Raw genomic sequence first — 16452 nt, 5'->3', positions numbered from 1 at the left:
TTGGTGTTTCCTGTCACTGTGGGCTGCAGAGCACAGTAGTACACAGCAGAGTCAGACAGCTGAAGCTTCTGGATCTTCAGAGGAACTGACTTATCCTTGATTGTAGCATTAAATCTGTCTTTGTCGAACTCTTCAGCATTTTCTGCTGTTTTTGAGAAACATTTCAGCATGAACTTTGGGAAACTGTTCACTTCTTGTTTGTACCAGAACAGATAGGGACTTGTGTAACTGGTCTCAAAAGTACAGTCCAGTGTAACTGTGTGTCCTTCAGTAGCAATGACATCTTCTTTTGTCTGGGTCACTCTGTCTTCTCCTTTACACTCTGAGGAAGAAGAGAACATGCAGAGGAAGAGATGAATCAATAAAGATGATTGATTAAAGTTCCGTCATCAGGAAATGTGATATTTTATTTCTCACCAAAGCAAAGAGCAGCCAGAATAATCCACAGCCAATGTTCCATCTGTACAACAAGGTTGAAATGAAGAGGAGAAAGTAGGTGATGTTCAACATTCAGTGTGAGAATGCTTCTCTTCACAGCAGCACTTCTTATTGACACAATGGTTGAACACAGTGCACAAGTAGTGCAGCGCCTACTTGATAATGTGGCCCTCTAGTGGAGGTAAAAAGTTGAGTCCAACAGTGTGGAACAAAGGCCTCCAGCAGCTTGTCAGTGTATCAGCTTGTGTTTTTGTACAGAGTTTTGCTGTTTCCTGTCACTGTGGGCCTCACAGCACAGTAGTACAGAGCAGAGTCAGTCACTGCAGCAGAGGAGATCTGCAGATCCATTTGGGTTTGATCCTCACTCACTTTAACAGACAGTCTGGAGTCTCTATTAGATATTAGATTTCCTGTTTCTAAGTGAGAGATGAGGAACTCTGGTGGTTTTCCTGGATATTGGCAATACCAGAAGAAATAATCTCCAGCAGCTGCTTTTTTGGAGTATTTGTAGGACAGAGTCACAGTGCTGTCTTCTAAACTGGACTCTTCATTGTTGACTGGACTGAGTTCTTGACAGCTGACACCTAAACAAAGAGATAACTCTGTTATAGCATGTTGTAAAAGTCTGACTGAATGAATGACAGACAACAAACATTTGACTGAAGCTTTTTGGTGCTGCATGATGGAACATACCTGTTAGAATGGAAAGAAACAGGAGAGCAAACACACAATGATGCAGAGACAGCATGTTGAATAAAGGTAATGTTTGTGGTTTGTGTGTTGAACTCTGCTGAATATGGAAGCTCCTCTCTCTTCTATAGTTCAGTAACAGCTCAGCTCCTCCCTCAATCTCTCCGTCTCCTCTTAGATCTGGATTTCCTCTTCTCTCTGTTTCTCCTCCTCCTGGTTAACAGACTGCTAGCAGCACTTTGTTCCAGCTGGAGGTCAGAAGGTTTTTCTCTGTTTCTGTGGTTCCTTTATGAGAGGAGTTACAGGAAGGACGCTGCATTGATTTACAGGATGGATCACATTTTCAGGGTCTGCAAACAAAAGATGGACTTGTTTTATATTCCTGAAGTGACGACATTATTTCATCATACAATTTCATCCAATAACAGAGTTTTGGGGGAAAGTAAAACGATCTCAGTTCTAGACTCACTCAGTTTTGGGAAGGTCTGGAACACCAGCACTTCACATATCATAAACAACTGATATAATCACTGAATCACAATTAGATATATGATCAGATGTTGTAAGCAGAGAGCGCATAAACGCGCTGTGTTTATCTCCAACCCCTTCAAGTTCACCAAGGATCTGCTGGGGTAGAAGCATAGTGGTAAACTTGCCTCCTCACAGGAAGACATAGACCAACATCTGAAGCAGACATACAGCGACCCCACAAGAGAGCAGGAGCTGGGAGAATGTGACATCCTCATAGATCCCATGAACCTGAGGTGCAGTTGAACATGTCAGAGCTGCAGCTAAAGGATGTCAGGAAGGTCGTCCGCAACGCAAGGGCATACTCCACTCCAGGACCGAGTCGCTCTTCACACATAGTGTATAAGAACTGTCTCACGCTCCTGCTGCATCTGTGGAAAATCCTGCAAGTCTTCTGGAGAAGAGGGAGGATCCCCGATCAATGTAGAGTAGCTGAAGGGGTGTGGGTCCCGATGGAGGAAAACTCCACCCAACTAGACCAGTTCCGCATTATCTCCCTGCTGTGTGTCGAGGCAAAGATCTTCCTGAGCACTGTTTCCAAACGGCTGTGTACCTACCTGGAACAGAACACCTATATCGACACATTGGTCCAGAACGGTGGTGTTTCGGGAATGCCAGGCTGTCTGGAGCACACAGGTGTGGTGACTCAGCTGATAAGGGAGGCAAGAAAGAACAAGGGCAACCTGTCAGTGTTGTGGCTTGACCTGGCAAATGCATTTGGCTCCATTCCACACAAGCTGGTTCAGCTCACACTGATGAAACATCATGTTCCCAGCAAGTTCAGAGACCTCATGGCTGATCACTGCACCAATTTCAGGATGAGGGTATCTTCGTGAGTAATAACGTCATGGTGTCTAAGGTGGCTAAATCAGGGATCCAAGTGAGGACTGGACGGAAGTGGAGGGCAGAGGACGCAGTTCGAGAGGCTGAGGCAAGGATGCATCAAAGGAGCCTGGTGGTGGTCACACGAGGCAGAGCTGGGCGAGGCTCCTTTCCAACTCCCCAAACGAACACCAGCAGGAAGGAAGGCTGCAACCTTGTTCAGGAGGAGGTGCGGGCTGCAGTGGAAGAAACAAGAACCATCACGGCAGTGCGAATGAAGCAACATGGAGCTTGGACAAATGGGAGAACGCAGTTGAGATGAAAGTGACCTGAGCTGAGCTGTGGAAAGCCGAGCCTCACTGCATTAAGTTCCTTATCCATGCAGTATACGATGTGCTTCCAAGCACATCAAACCTGCACACATGGGGCAAAGCCGAGACACCAGCATGCCCATTGTGTTCCAAGCAAGGAACCCTGGATCATATCCTCAGCTGCTACACCAGGGCACTTGGAGATGGAGAGTACCGCTAGAGGCATGACCATATTCTTAAGACCATCGCTGAAGTCATCAGCGAAGGACTCGGGTGGGCAAAACGGTTCCAGCCCTCCAAGAAAACCGTCACCTTTGTCAGAGCTGGGGAGCAGCCAACCCCTGCCAGAAGAACATCTGCAGAGATCCTGTTCTCTGCAGGAGACTGGCAGCTGCTGGTGGATCTCGAACATCAGCTGAAGTTCCCCAGCCACATTGCAGTCACCACCCTACGACCAGACATTGTTCTTGTGTCTGAGTCCAGCAAGCAGGTAGTGCTGCTGGAGCTGACCATCCCATGGGAAGACCACAAGCTCTCCAAGTACACGGGCCTGGTCAGTGACTGTCAGCAGGCTGGTTGGAGAGCATGATGTCCCCCAGTGGAGGTTGGATGCAGGGGCTTTGCAGCCCTTCCCCTGACCAGAGCCTTTAACAGTTTGGGCATCGAGGGCAAGAGAAGGAGGAGAGCCATCCGCAGGACCACCGATGCGGATAATGGATAATGTCTAACCAGTTGTCCATCATCAGGAGTTCATGGCCTCTATGAAGGTAACCGTCTGTCCTCTCTGCAGAAATAATGTAGACCTCGACAGACATTGTCCCTGACACATCCTGTCGCAATTGTTCTGTGTGTTCATGAATTAATCTTAACCGATAACCATGGAGGTTTTATTGTACTCTTTAAATATGAAATGAAGGTCAGATCCATTGATTGAAGTCAAATGTTGAACCAAGAGAAGTGACGTCACATCCACAGGTTCATATGGCAGCGTGAAAAGTCAACAGAACATTGTGCTTTAGTTCATCTAAAAGTTAGGATCCTCCCTAAATCTGTCCTGTTTCAGGTCTCATGAAAATGTTTCATATCAACAAAAGTTGAAAAAATATGTTGTTGCATGTTGCCATGGTTACCTTGGTGAACTATAATTGTGAATGAATAAGTTGTCAGTGGTTTAATTTCTGAAGCTTTCCATCACAGTCCTGTCTGAGAGGACAGTGAGTCCAGACTGTTTCATCCCGTCTCATTGAAGCTGAACAGTGTGTGACTCCCTCTAGTGGACGTTGTGGAGGATTCAGTTGTGTTTGCTGCAAAGGTTTTTGTACAGAGTTTTGGTGTTTCCTGTCACTGTGGGCGTCAGAGCACAGTAGTACACAGCAGAGTCAGACACTTTAGCTGAGATGATCTCCACATCTACACGTTTCTCTGTCTTGTTAATGTGAGCTGAGAAATCAGAACCAGTTGGATGGATGGATCCTCCCTCTGTGATGGAGAGCAGGAACTCTGGTCTGGATCTCTGGTGTTGTCGGTACCACTGGATGTTGTAGATATCACCGTCATATTTGCAGGCCAGCTTGATGCTTCTTCCCTCTGCTGCATGTTCTTCAGTACTTTCTGGCTTTATGCTGTTCATGGAACCCAGAGCTGCAAAATGAGTATTATTCATGTCAGTTAGTCTGCAAGAGATTCTAACATGAAGAGACTGAGCAGAGGTTCTGGACTCTTTCTGTCATCTTTGAACCTTTTTAGATGCTTTCAATGAAGCAAATGTCTTTTTCACATGTTCAAATGCTGATCTTACATACATAAAGCTGACGTTATGAAATGTGGAGCCAATATCTGGTTAATCCAGCAGGTTAAATGAGGCTTTGATCTGTGTTGTAACACTCACCTATAAAGTGAGAGAAGAGTAGAAAGAGGTAAAGCAACATGTCTTTGGAGCTGTTGAAGTCAGACAGACAGCAGATGAACAACGTTCTTCCACTGCAGGAGAATGAGAAAGGAAACAGCCTCTCTGCTGCACAGCCCTTCTCCTCAACATCAAGACCATTGTGCTTTGAGTTCCTCAAAGCTTTCTGCTCTGCAGACAGAGATCATCTCATTGGTTGAGGTGAACATGAGTGGGTGGGGCCAGAGACTCTCTGCCTACCAAAGTTCAGTTCAGCCAGTGAGATGATTTGTTGGTCCAGAGCAGCTCTGCCTCAGAGAAATGTTTGCTGAATGTCCACTTTCAGTCCTTCACACCATGTGAGACCAAGGCAGGTCAGAGTAGAAGGAAGCTTCACCTGAAGATTTTGTCTTTATTCTGGGAACATGGAGGACAGTTTACAGGTCTTTTAATGACAGTGGACGCAGACTAATATGAACATGTCATTTATTGAATCAGCCCGAGCAACGGTCAGACAAAAGCTCATCACACACAAAGTCCTCCTCACTTTAAGGTCTCGGTTCATCATTGTTTGGTCGTCCTTCAGCTTGAATTTCTTCGGTCAAATATTGAATCAGTTTGTTTCAAATTGTTCATTTCCAGCCTGGATGCCATTAATTTCTCAGGTGTTCAGTGAGAACCTTGACGTGATCATGTTCATAGAGGGTTTAGTATTCATGAGGGAGGACAGAGGCAGATGGTATAAATCCTCCACATGGTGTCTTCAGCCTGTGTTTCTTCAGACGCTGTCACCTCATCCTGCATGTAGTGGTTGTGTTGGACTCAGCTGAGGCGTCTTGTGCTGGACAGCAAGCGCTTTGAACTGAAGTCCTGAAGGTGCTGATGATTCTGAAGTGCCCCCTAATGTTTGTCACTATACAAATGATCCATGAAGTGGACTGACTGAGTATTGAGACAGAATCAGACTTTTCATGTTTGTGTGGTCTTTTGAATTGAACATCACAGATTAAACTCTGCTTTCCAGCTGAAGTTTGGAACTTGTCATTTTGTCCATCAGCGTCAGGTCCACAGCAAAGATGGTGGAGTGTTTGTGGAAGCTGCCGTCGCTTTAAATGAGCCACTTTACTCTGAAACTGGTTGACTGTGGTCGTACTGGATGCATGCTGTAGACTTTAATGCCTGGAAATACAAATTCTGAGTAAATCCACAGTTTATGTCTCAGTGTGTTTGATCCTCAGTTATTTCTGTATTCATTGGCTTTTTGTTGTCATGGTGTCTTGAGTTTGAAGCATCATCCAGCTGGTTTGTCCCTGATTGGCTGCTCATGTCAATCCTCCCACAGTGTTTGATCAGCAGCTGTAACCACAGTGACTCTGATCCAACAGGAATGATCAGAATCCATCTGATATGAAGCTGTGGTTTGAATACCACTTCCCTCCTGTTTGAAGAGTAGTCAGATATCTGTGTTCAGCTTTTTGTACAGCCTCTTCTACACTTTGTATCACTGTGTTTCCTGAGCACAGTAGTAGAGAGCTGTGTCTGCCAGGGTTAGCTTTGTGATGGTCAGTTCAGTCGATGAGCTTGATGTGCGACTTTGATATCGATTGTCAGGAATGTATTCAGATGTGGATCCTTTTGCTCCTTTCCTGAGTATAAACTGAGGAGCCTGAATGTCAGAATGATGTTTGTACCAGTAAAGGTAAACATCCTCTGATGTTGTCTCATATTGACATGTGAGTGTGACAGATCGTCCTTCTCTTCCACTGACTTTATCTTCTCTTGGAGAGATTGTGTTTCCAGCTGTGAGTCCTGGAAAAAGTGGATAAAATGAAGCCATTAGACTCACATTGTTCATGAGGCTGAGAGGAGAACACAGTGGAAAATGTCAAGTGTACAGTGTGATTGTATGGACATTGACAGTAAAAGAGAAAAAGTACAGTTCCATTAACATTCACTGTTCCAGGATGATGAAAAGGTGAGGTGCTTTCTGTCAGAGCAAAGAAATGAGAGGCGTTGTGAAATCCAGCTTGTGTATATGTGGTTAATGCAGCAGCTTCAAGAAAACTTGAGCTCCTGTTCTGTTGTAACACTCACCTATAAAGTGACAGAAGAGCAACAAGAGGTAAAGCAACATGTCTTTGAGTTGTTGAAGTCAGACAGACAGCAGAGGAGCAATGATGTTCCACTGCAGGAGAATGAGTAAGAAATCATGTCATTGGTTGAGTTGAGGCTCAGTGGGCGGGACCAGTCACCTCCTGATGTCATTTCCTCAGTTCAGCTCAACCAATAAATGTTTCCTCTGTTCACAGGAGCTCTGTCTCTAATCTGCATTGCTTCTTTCTTTGTTGTTGGATTTGTCATCAGTCCAGTGACTCTGGCTCAGACCGTAATGGCTTCATGGTGTGTGACTCCCTCTAGTGGACGTTGTGGAGGATTCAGTTGTGTTTGCTGCAAAGGTTTTTGTACAGAGTTTTGCTGTTTCCTGTCACTGTGGGCTGCAGAGCACAGTAGTACACAGCAGAGTCAGACAGCTGAAGCTTCTGGATCTTCAGAGGAACTGACTTATCCTTGATTGTTGCATTTAATCTGTCTTTGTCGAACTCTTCAGCATTTTCTGCTGTTTTTGAGAAACGTTTCAGCATGAACTTTGGGAAACTGTTCACTTCTTGTTTGTACCAGAACAAAGTTGGAACTCCAGAACTGGTCTCAAAAGTACAGTCCAGTGTAACTGTGTGTCCTTCAGTAGCAATGACATCTTCTTTTGTCTGGGTCACTCTGTCTTCTCCTTTACACTCTGAGGAAGAAGAGAACATGCAGAGGAAGAGATGAATCAATAAAGATGATTGATTAAAGTTCCGTCATCAGAGTCAGACACACAGACATTCAAGACTTTTCAAAGGAAATGTGATGTTTTATTTCTCACCAAAGCAAAGAGCAGCCAGAATAATCCACAGCCAATGTTCCATCTGTACAACAAGGTTGAAATGAAGAGGAGAAAGTAGGTGATGTTCAACATTCAGTGTGAGAATGCTTCTCTTCACAGCAGCACTTCTTATTGACACAATGGTTGAACACAGTGCACAAGTAGTGCAGCGCCTACTTGATAATGTGGCCCTCTAGTGGAGGTAAAAAGTTGAGTCCAACAGTGTGGAACAAAGGCCTCCAGCAGCTTGTCAGTGTGTCAGCTTGTGTTTTTGTACAGAGTTTTGCTGTTTCCTGTCACTGTGGGCCTCACAGCACAGTAGTACAGAGCAGAGTCAGTCACTGCAGCAGAGGAGATCTGCAGATCCATTTGGGTTTGATCCTCACTCACTTTAACAGACAGTCTGGAGTCTGGATTAGATATTAGATTTCCTGTTCCTGAGTGAGAGATGAGGAACTCTGGTGGTTTTCCTGGATATTGTCGATACCAGAAGAAATTATCGGCACCAGTTGCTTTTTTGGAGTATTTGTAGGACAGAGTCACAGTGCTGTCTTCCAAACTGGACTCTTCATTGTTGACTGGACTGAGTTCTTGACAGCTGACACCTAAACAAAGAGATAACTCTGTTATAGCATGTTGTAAAAGTCTGACTAAATGAATGACAGACAACAAACATTTGACTGAAGCTTTTTGGTGCTGCATGATGGAACATACCTGTTAGAATGGAAAGAAACAGGAGAGCAAACACACAATGATGCAGAGACAGCATGTTGAATAAAGGTAATGTTTGTGGTTTGTGTGTTGAACTCTGCTGAATATGGAAGCTCCTCTCTCTTCTATAGTTCAGTAACAGCTCAGCTCCTCCCTCAATCTCTCCGTCTCCTCTTAGATCTGGATTTCCTCTTCTCTCTGTTTCTCCTCCTCCTGGTTAACAGACTGCTAGCAGCACTTTGTTCCAGCTGGAGGTGAGAAGGTTTTTCTCTGTTTCTGTTGTTCCTTTATGAGAGGAGTTACAGAAAGGACGCTGCATTGATTTACAGGATGAATCACATTTTCAGGGTCTGCAAACAAATGATGGACTTGTTTTATATTCCTGAAGTGACGACATTATTTCATCATACAATTTCATCCAATAACAGAGTTTTGGGGGAAAGTAAAAGGATCTCAGCTCTAGACTCACTCAGTTTTGGGAAGGTCTGGAACACCAGCACTTCACATATCATAAACAACTGATATAATCACTGAATCACAATTAGATATATGATCAGATGTTGTAAGCAGAGAGCGCATAAACGCGCTGTGTTTATCTTCAACCCCTTCAACTTCACCAAGGATCTGCTGGGGTAGAAGCATAGTGGTAAACTTGCCTCCTCGCAGGAAGACATAGACCAACACCTGAAGCAGACATACAGCCACCCCGCAAGAGAGCAGGAGCTTGGAGAATGTGATATCCTCATAGACCCCATGAACCTGAGGTGCAGTTGAACATGTCAGAGCTGCAGCTAAAGGATGTCAGGGAGGTTGTCCGCAACGCAAGGGCATGCTCCACTCCAGGACCGAGTCGCTCTTCATACATAGTGTATAAAAACTGTCTCAAGCTCCTGCTGCATCTGTGGAAAATCTTCTGGAGAAGAGGGAGGATCCCAGATCAATGGAGAGTAGCTGAAGAGGTGTGGGTCCCGATGGAGGAAAACTCCACCCAACTAGACCAGTTCCACATTATCTCCCTGCTGTGTGTGTCGAGGCAAAGATCTTCCTCAGCACTGTTTCCAAACGGCTGTGTACCTACCTGGAACAGAACACCTACATCGACACATCGGTCCAGAAGGGCAGAGTTTCGGGAATGCCAGGCTGTCTGGAGCACACAGGTGTGGTGACTCAGCTGATAAAGGAGGCAAGAAAGAACAAGGGCAACCTGTCAGTGTTGTGGCTGACCTGGCAAATGCATTTGGCTCCATTCCACACAAGCTGGTTCAGCGAACACTGATGAAATATCATGTTCCCAGCAAGTTCAGAGACCTCATGGCTGATCACTGCACTAATTTCAGGATGAGGGTATCTTCGGGAGCAATAACGTCATGGTGTCTAAGGTGGCTAAATCAGGGATCCAAGTGAGGACTGGACGGAAGTGGAGGGCAGAGGACGCAGTTCGAGAGGCTGAGGCAAGGATGCATCAAAGGAGCCTGGTGGTGGTCACACGAGGCAGAGCTGGGCGAGGCTCCTTTCCAACTCCCCAAACGAACACCAGCAGGAAGGAAGGCTGCCACCTTGTTCAGGAGGAGGTGCGGGCTGCAGTGGAAGAAACAAGAACCATCACAGCAGTGCGAATGAAGCAACATGGAGCTTGGACAAGATGGGAGAACGCAGTTGAGATGAAAGTGACCTGGGCTGAGTTGTGGAAAGCCGAGCCTCACTGCATTAAGTTCCTTATCCATGCAGTATACGATGTGCTTCCAAGCACATCAAACCTGCACACATGGGGCAAAGCCGAGACACCAGCATGCCCATTGTGTTCCAAGCAAGGAACCTTAGAACATATCCTCAGCTGCTACACCAGGGCACTTGGAGATGGAGAGTACCGCTAGAGGCATGACCATATTCTTAAGACCATCGCTGAAGTCATCAGCGAAGGACTCGGGTGGGCAAAGCGGTTCCGGCCCTCCAAGAAAACCGTCACCTTTGTCAGAGCTGGGGAGCAGCCAACACCTGCCAGAGGAACATCTGCAGAGATCCTGTTCTCTGCAGGAGACTGGCAGCTGCTGGTGGATCTCGAACATCAGCTGAAGTTCCCCAGCCACATTGCAGTCACCACCCTGCGACCAGACATTGTCCTTGTGTCTGAGTCCAGCAAGCAGGTAGTGCTGCTGGAGCTGACCATCCCATGGGAAGACCACCTGGAAGAAGCCTTTGAGAAGAAGCTCTCCAAGTACACGGGACTGGTCAGTGACTGTCAGCAGGCTGGTTGGAGAGCATGATGTCCCCCAGTGGAGGTTGGATGCAGGGCTTTGCAGCCCTTCCCCTGACTAGAGCCTTTAGCAGTTTGGGCATCGAGGGCAAGAGAAGGAGGAGAGCCATCTGCAGGACCACCGATGCGGACAATGGATAATGTCTAACCAGTTGTCCATCATCAGGAGTTCATGGCCTCTATGAAGGTAACCGTCTGTCCTCTCTGCAGAAATAATGGACACCTCGACAGACATTGTCCCTGACACATCCTGTCGCAATTGTTCTGTGTGTTCATGAATTAATCTTAACCGATAACCATGGAGGTTTTATTGTACTCTTTAAATATAAAATGAAGGTCAGATCCATTGATTGAAGTCAAATGTTGAATCAAGAGAAGTGACATCACATCCACAGGTTCATATGGCAGCGTGAAAAGTCAACAGAACATTGTGCTTTAGTTCATCTAAAAGTTAGGATCCTCCCTAAATCTGTCCTGTTTCAGGTCTCATGAAAATGTTTCATATCAACAAAAGTTGAAAAAGTATGTTGTTGCATGTTGCCATGGTTACCTTGGTGAACTATAATTGTGAATGAATAAGTTGTCAGTGGTTTAATTTCTGAAGCTTTCCATCACAGTCCTGTCTGAGAGGACAGTGAGTCCAGACTGTTTCATCCCGTCTCATTGAAGCTGAACAGTGTGTGACTCCCTCTAGTGGACGTTGTGGAGGATTCAGTTGTGTTTGCTGCAAAGGTTTTTGTACAGAGTTTTGGTGTTTCCTGTCACTGTGGGCGTCAGAGCACAGTAGTACACAGCAGAGTCAGACACTTTAGCTGAGACGATCTCCACATCTACACGTTTCTCTGTCTTGTTAATGTGAGCTGAGAAATCAGAACCAGTTGGATGGATGGATCCTCCCTCTGTGATGGAGAGCAGGAACTCTGGTCTGGATCTCTGGTGTTGTCGGTACCACTGGATGTTGTAGATATCACCGTCATATTTGCAGGCCAGCTTGATGCTTCTTCCCTCTGCTGCATGTTCTTCAGTACTTTCTGGCTTTATGCTGTTCATGGAACCCAGAGCTGCAAAATGAGTATTATTCATGTCAGTTAGTCTGCAAGAGATTCTAACATGAAGAGACTGAGCAGAGGTTCTGGACTCTTTCTGTCATCTTTGAACCTTTTTAGATGTTTTCAATGAAGCAAATGTCTTTTTCACATGTTCAAATGTTGATCTTCCACACATGAAGCTGACGTTACGAAATGTGGAGCCAATATCTGGTTAATCCAGCAGGTTAAATGAGGCTTTGATCTGTGTTGTAACACTCACCTATAAAGTGAGAGAAGAGTAGAAAGAGGTAAAGCAACATGTCTTTGGAGCTGTTGAAGTCAGACAGACAGCAGATGAACAACGTTCTTCCACTGCAGGAGAATGAGAAAGGAAACAGCCTCTCTGCTGCACAGCCCTTCTCCTCAACATCAAGACCATTGTGCTTTGAGTTCCTCAAAGCTTTCTGCTCTGCAGACAGAGATCATCTCATTGGTTGAGGTGAACATGAGTGGGTGGGGCCAGAGACTCTCTGCCTACCAAAGTTCAGTTCAGCCAGTGAGATGATTTGTTGGTCCAGAGCAGCTCTGCCTCAGAGAAATGTTTGCTGAATGTCCACTTTCAGTCCTTCACACTATGTGAGACCAAGGCAGGTCAGAGTAGAAGGAAGCTTCACCTGAAGATTTTGTCTTTATTCTGGGAGCATGGAGGACAGTTTACAGGTCTTTTAATGACAGTGGACGCAGACTAATATGAACATGTCATTTATTGAATCAGCCCGAGCAACGGTCAGACAAAAGCTCATCACACACAAAGTCCTCCTCACTTTAAGGTCTCGGTTCATCATTGTTTGGTCGTCCTTCAGCTTGAATTTCTTCGGTCAAATATTGAATCAGTTTGTTTCAAATTGTTCATTTCCAGCCTGGATGCCATTAATTTCTCAGGTGTTCAGTGAGAACCTTGACGTGATCATGTTCATAGAGGGTTTAGTATTCATGAGGGAGGACAGAGGCAGATGGTATAAATCCTCCACATGGTGTCTTCAGCCTGTGTTTCTTCAGACGCTGTCACCTCATCCTGCATGTAGTGGTTGTGTTGGACTCAGCTGAGACGTCTCGTGCTGGACAGCAAACGCTTTGAACTGAAGTCCTGAAGGTGCTGATGATTCTGAAGTGCCCCCTAATGTTTGTCACTATACAAATGATCCATGAAGTGGACTGACTGAGTATTGAGACAGAATCAGACTTTTCATGTTTGTGTGGTCTTTTGAATTGAACATCACAGATTAAACTCTGCTTTCCAGCTGAAGTTTGGAACTTGTCATTTTGTCCATCAGCGTCAGGTCCACAGCAAAGATGGTGGAGTGTTTGTGGAAGCTGCCGTCGCTTTAAATGAGCCACTTTACTCTGAAACTGGTCGACTGTGGTCGTACTGGATGCATGCTGTAGACTTTAATGCCTGAAAATACAAATTCTGAGTAAGTCCAGAGTTTATGTCTCAGTGTGTTTGATCCTCAGTTATTTCTGTATTCATTGGCTTTTTGTTGTCATGGTGTCTTGAGTTTGAAGCATCATCCAGCTGGTTTGTCCCTGATTGGCTGCTCATGTCAATCCTCCCACAGTGTTTGATCAGCAGCTGTAACCACAGTGACTCTGATCCAACAGGAATGATCAGAATCCATCTGATATGAAGCTGTGGTTTGAATACCACTTCCCTCCTGTTTGAAGAGTAGTCAGATATCTGTGTTCAGCTTTTTGTACAGCCTCTTCTACACTTTGTATCACTGTGTTTCCTGAGCACAGTAGTAGAGAGCTGTGTCTGCCAGGGTTAGCTTTGTGATGGTCAGTTCAGTCGATGAGCTTGATGTTTGACTTTTATATCGATTGTCAGGAATGTATTCAGATGTGGATCCTTTTGCTCCTTTCCTGAGTATAAACTGAGGAGCCTGAATGTCAGAATGATGTTTGTACCAATAAAGTCTAATATAATTATAGCTTGTGTCATATTGACATGTGAGTGTGACAGATCGTCCTTCTCTTCCACTGACTTTATCTTCTCTTGGAGAGATTGTGTTTCCAGCTGTGAGTCCTGGAAAAAGTGGATAAAATGAAGCCATTAGACTCACATTGTTCATGAGGCTGAGAGGAGAACACAGTGGAAAATGTCAAGTGTACAGTGTGATTGTATGGACATTGACAGTAAAAGAGAAAAAGTACAGTTCCATTAACATTCACTGTTCCAGGATGATGAAAAGGTGAGGTGCTTTCTGTCAGAGCAAAGAAATGAGAGGCGTTGTGAAATCCAGCTTGTGTATATGTGGTTAATGCAGCAGCTTCAAGAAAACTTGAGCTCCTGTTCTGTTGTAACACTCACCTATAAAGTGACAGAAGAGCAACAAGAGGTAAAGCAACATGTCTTTGAGTTGTTGAAGTCAGACAGACAGCAGAGGAGCAATGATGTTCCACTGCAGGAGAATGAGTAAGAAATCATGTCATTGGTTGAGTTGAGGCTCAGTGGGCGGGACCAGTCACCTCCTGATGTCATTTCCTCAGTTGAGCTCAACCAATAAATGTTTCCTCTGTTCACAGGAGCTCTGTCTCTAATCTGCATTGCTTCTTTCTTTGTTGTTGGATTTGTCATCAGTCCAGTGACTCTGGCTCAGACCGTAATGGCTTCATGGTGTGTGACTCCCTCTAGTGGACGTTGTGGAGGATTCAGTTGTGTTTGCTGCAAAGGTTTTTGTACAGAGTTTTGGTGTTTCCTGTCACTGTGGGCTGCAGAGCACAGTAGTACACAGCAGAGTCAGACAGCTGAAGCTTCTGGATCTTCAGAGGAACTGATCTTAAGGTGGAATTCAGTGTGGATGAAAATCTGGCCTTGAACTCGTCCTTCGTGTTAAAATTACTCAGTATGAATTTGGGGCTGTTGTTTCCATCTTGTTTGTACCAGAACAAAGTTGGACCTGTCCTACTGGTCTCAAAAGTACAGTCCAGTGTAACTGTGTGTCCTTCAGTAGCAATGACATCTTCTTTTGTCTGGGTCACTCTGTCTTCTCCTTTACACTCTGAGGAAGAAGAGAACATGCAGAGGAAGAGATGAATCAATAAAGATGATTGATTTAAGTTCCATCATCAGAGTCAGACACACAGACATTCAAGACTTTTCAAAGGAAATGTGATGTTTTATTTCTCACCAAAGCAAAGAGCAGCCAGAATAATCCACAGCCAATGTTCCATCTGTACAACAAGGTTGAAATGAAGAGGAGAAAGTAGGTGATGTTCAACATTCAGTGTGAGAATGCTTCTCTTCACAGCAGCACTTCTTATTGACACAATGGTTGAACACAGTGCACAAGTAGTGCAGCGCCTACTTGATAATGTGGCCCTCTAGTGGAGGTAAAAAGTTGAGTCCAACAGTGTGGAACAAAGGCCTCCAGCAGCTTGTCAGTGTGTCAGCTTGTGTTTTTGTACAGAGTTTTGCTGTTTCCTGTCACTGTGGGCCTCACAGCACAGTAGTACAGAGCAGAGTCAGTCACTGCAGCAGAGGAGATCTGCAGATCCATTTGGGTTTGATCCTCACTCACTTTAACAGACAGTCTGGACTCTGTTTTACTTTGTGTTCCATAGTGAGAGATGAGGAGCTCTGGTGGTTTTCCTGGATATTGTCGATACCAGTAAAACTCATCTCCAACAGTTGCCTGTTTGGAGTATTTGTAGGACAGAGTCACAGTGCTGTCTTCTAAACTGGACTCTTCATTGTTGACTGGACTGAGTTCTTGACAGCTGACACCTAAACAAAGAGATAACTGTTAAACTTCTTTCACTGAGTTGTTTCAGTGCTCCCTGATATTTGACTCATTGATTGTGTCTCCTACCTCTCAGTGTGATCAGAACCCAAACTGCCATCAGACGTGAGTCCATCCTGAACTGAAGCAGTTTCTGTCGTCGCTGTGCTTCAGCCAGCGTTGCTCCTCCTCACAGATGATCTTCATCAGGTAACCACGACGCACGCAGTTTTCTGTCTGTGACCCGTCATCATGATTTCAGCTCGGAATGATCTTTGTTTGAGTTAAAGGCTGAAGTGAAGCTCAGGTCTAAACCGGACTTCTAAACATCTGCTCCATCAGAGCTGATTGTCAGGTTTAAAGTGTTTTCAGAGTGAACCTCTTACATGTCACAGACGCTCAATTATGACCATAACTTTTACAAATGTCATATTTTACTGTCTTAGAATAGTCCTGCAGTGGACAGAGGACATCCTGTCATTTTATGTACAACACAGACATTTAATAATCAGCTCTTCATGTGGACAAAGCCTGATTTATTATTTTTAAATCAGACACAATTTATATCATTTCATTAATATTTCTGTTCATAGCAGTTATTTTCATGTCACGGCCAGCAGCCAGAGGAACAGATAAAGCTCCTTCTTTCTGGAGACAAAGTGAGAGACAAGTCAAAAGAGGTGAAGCAGACAGCAGGAGGATGAGAAGCTGCAGTGTCTCTGCTGCACAGCCTTCTGCTCAGCGTCGAGCTCCTTCTGCCTCTTCTTCCTCTGAGCTGAAGGAGTCTTCAGGTTCTTGTGCAGAGACTGAGGTTTTGCCGTCACTGTGGGCCTCAGTCTGCTGCAGCAGAGATCTGCACATCCAGCAGAAATGCTTTACATCGCTCATCATTCACCACCGCTTCATCAAAATGAGCTTTGATCAGCTCGGAGTCCTCCACAGTCCACACGTCGTACCTGCATCGTCTGTGCTGGACCAGACAGGGACGACGTGTGTGTGTCCACAGGAAAAAGCTCGGCTCCCCACAGAGCTTCAGTCAGAGTTATCAGGTAAGTGCTGCCCCCTGCTGGACACTGGAGA

At 45.2% G+C, this 16452-nt stretch overlaps 2 pseudogenes; both read left to right on the top strand.

The window, feature by feature from the left end:
- The first annotated feature begins 1677 nt into the window (after positions 1 to 1677).
- LOC139338717 (uncharacterized) lies at positions 1678 to 3510 on the top strand (annotated as a pseudogene).
- A 5347-nt stretch (positions 3511 to 8857) lies between these two features.
- On the top strand, positions 8858 to 10703 carry LOC139338716 (uncharacterized; annotated as a pseudogene).
- The last annotated feature ends 5749 nt before the right edge of the window (positions 10704 to 16452 follow it).

The sequence above is a fragment of the Chaetodon trifascialis genome, chromosome 11 (genome assembly GCF_039877785.1).
Source record: "Chaetodon trifascialis isolate fChaTrf1 chromosome 11, fChaTrf1.hap1, whole genome shotgun sequence".
Taxonomy (NCBI): domain Eukaryota; kingdom Metazoa; phylum Chordata; class Actinopteri; order Chaetodontiformes; family Chaetodontidae; genus Chaetodon; species Chaetodon trifascialis.
This window is presented reverse-complemented; position numbering and strand designations above follow the sequence as displayed.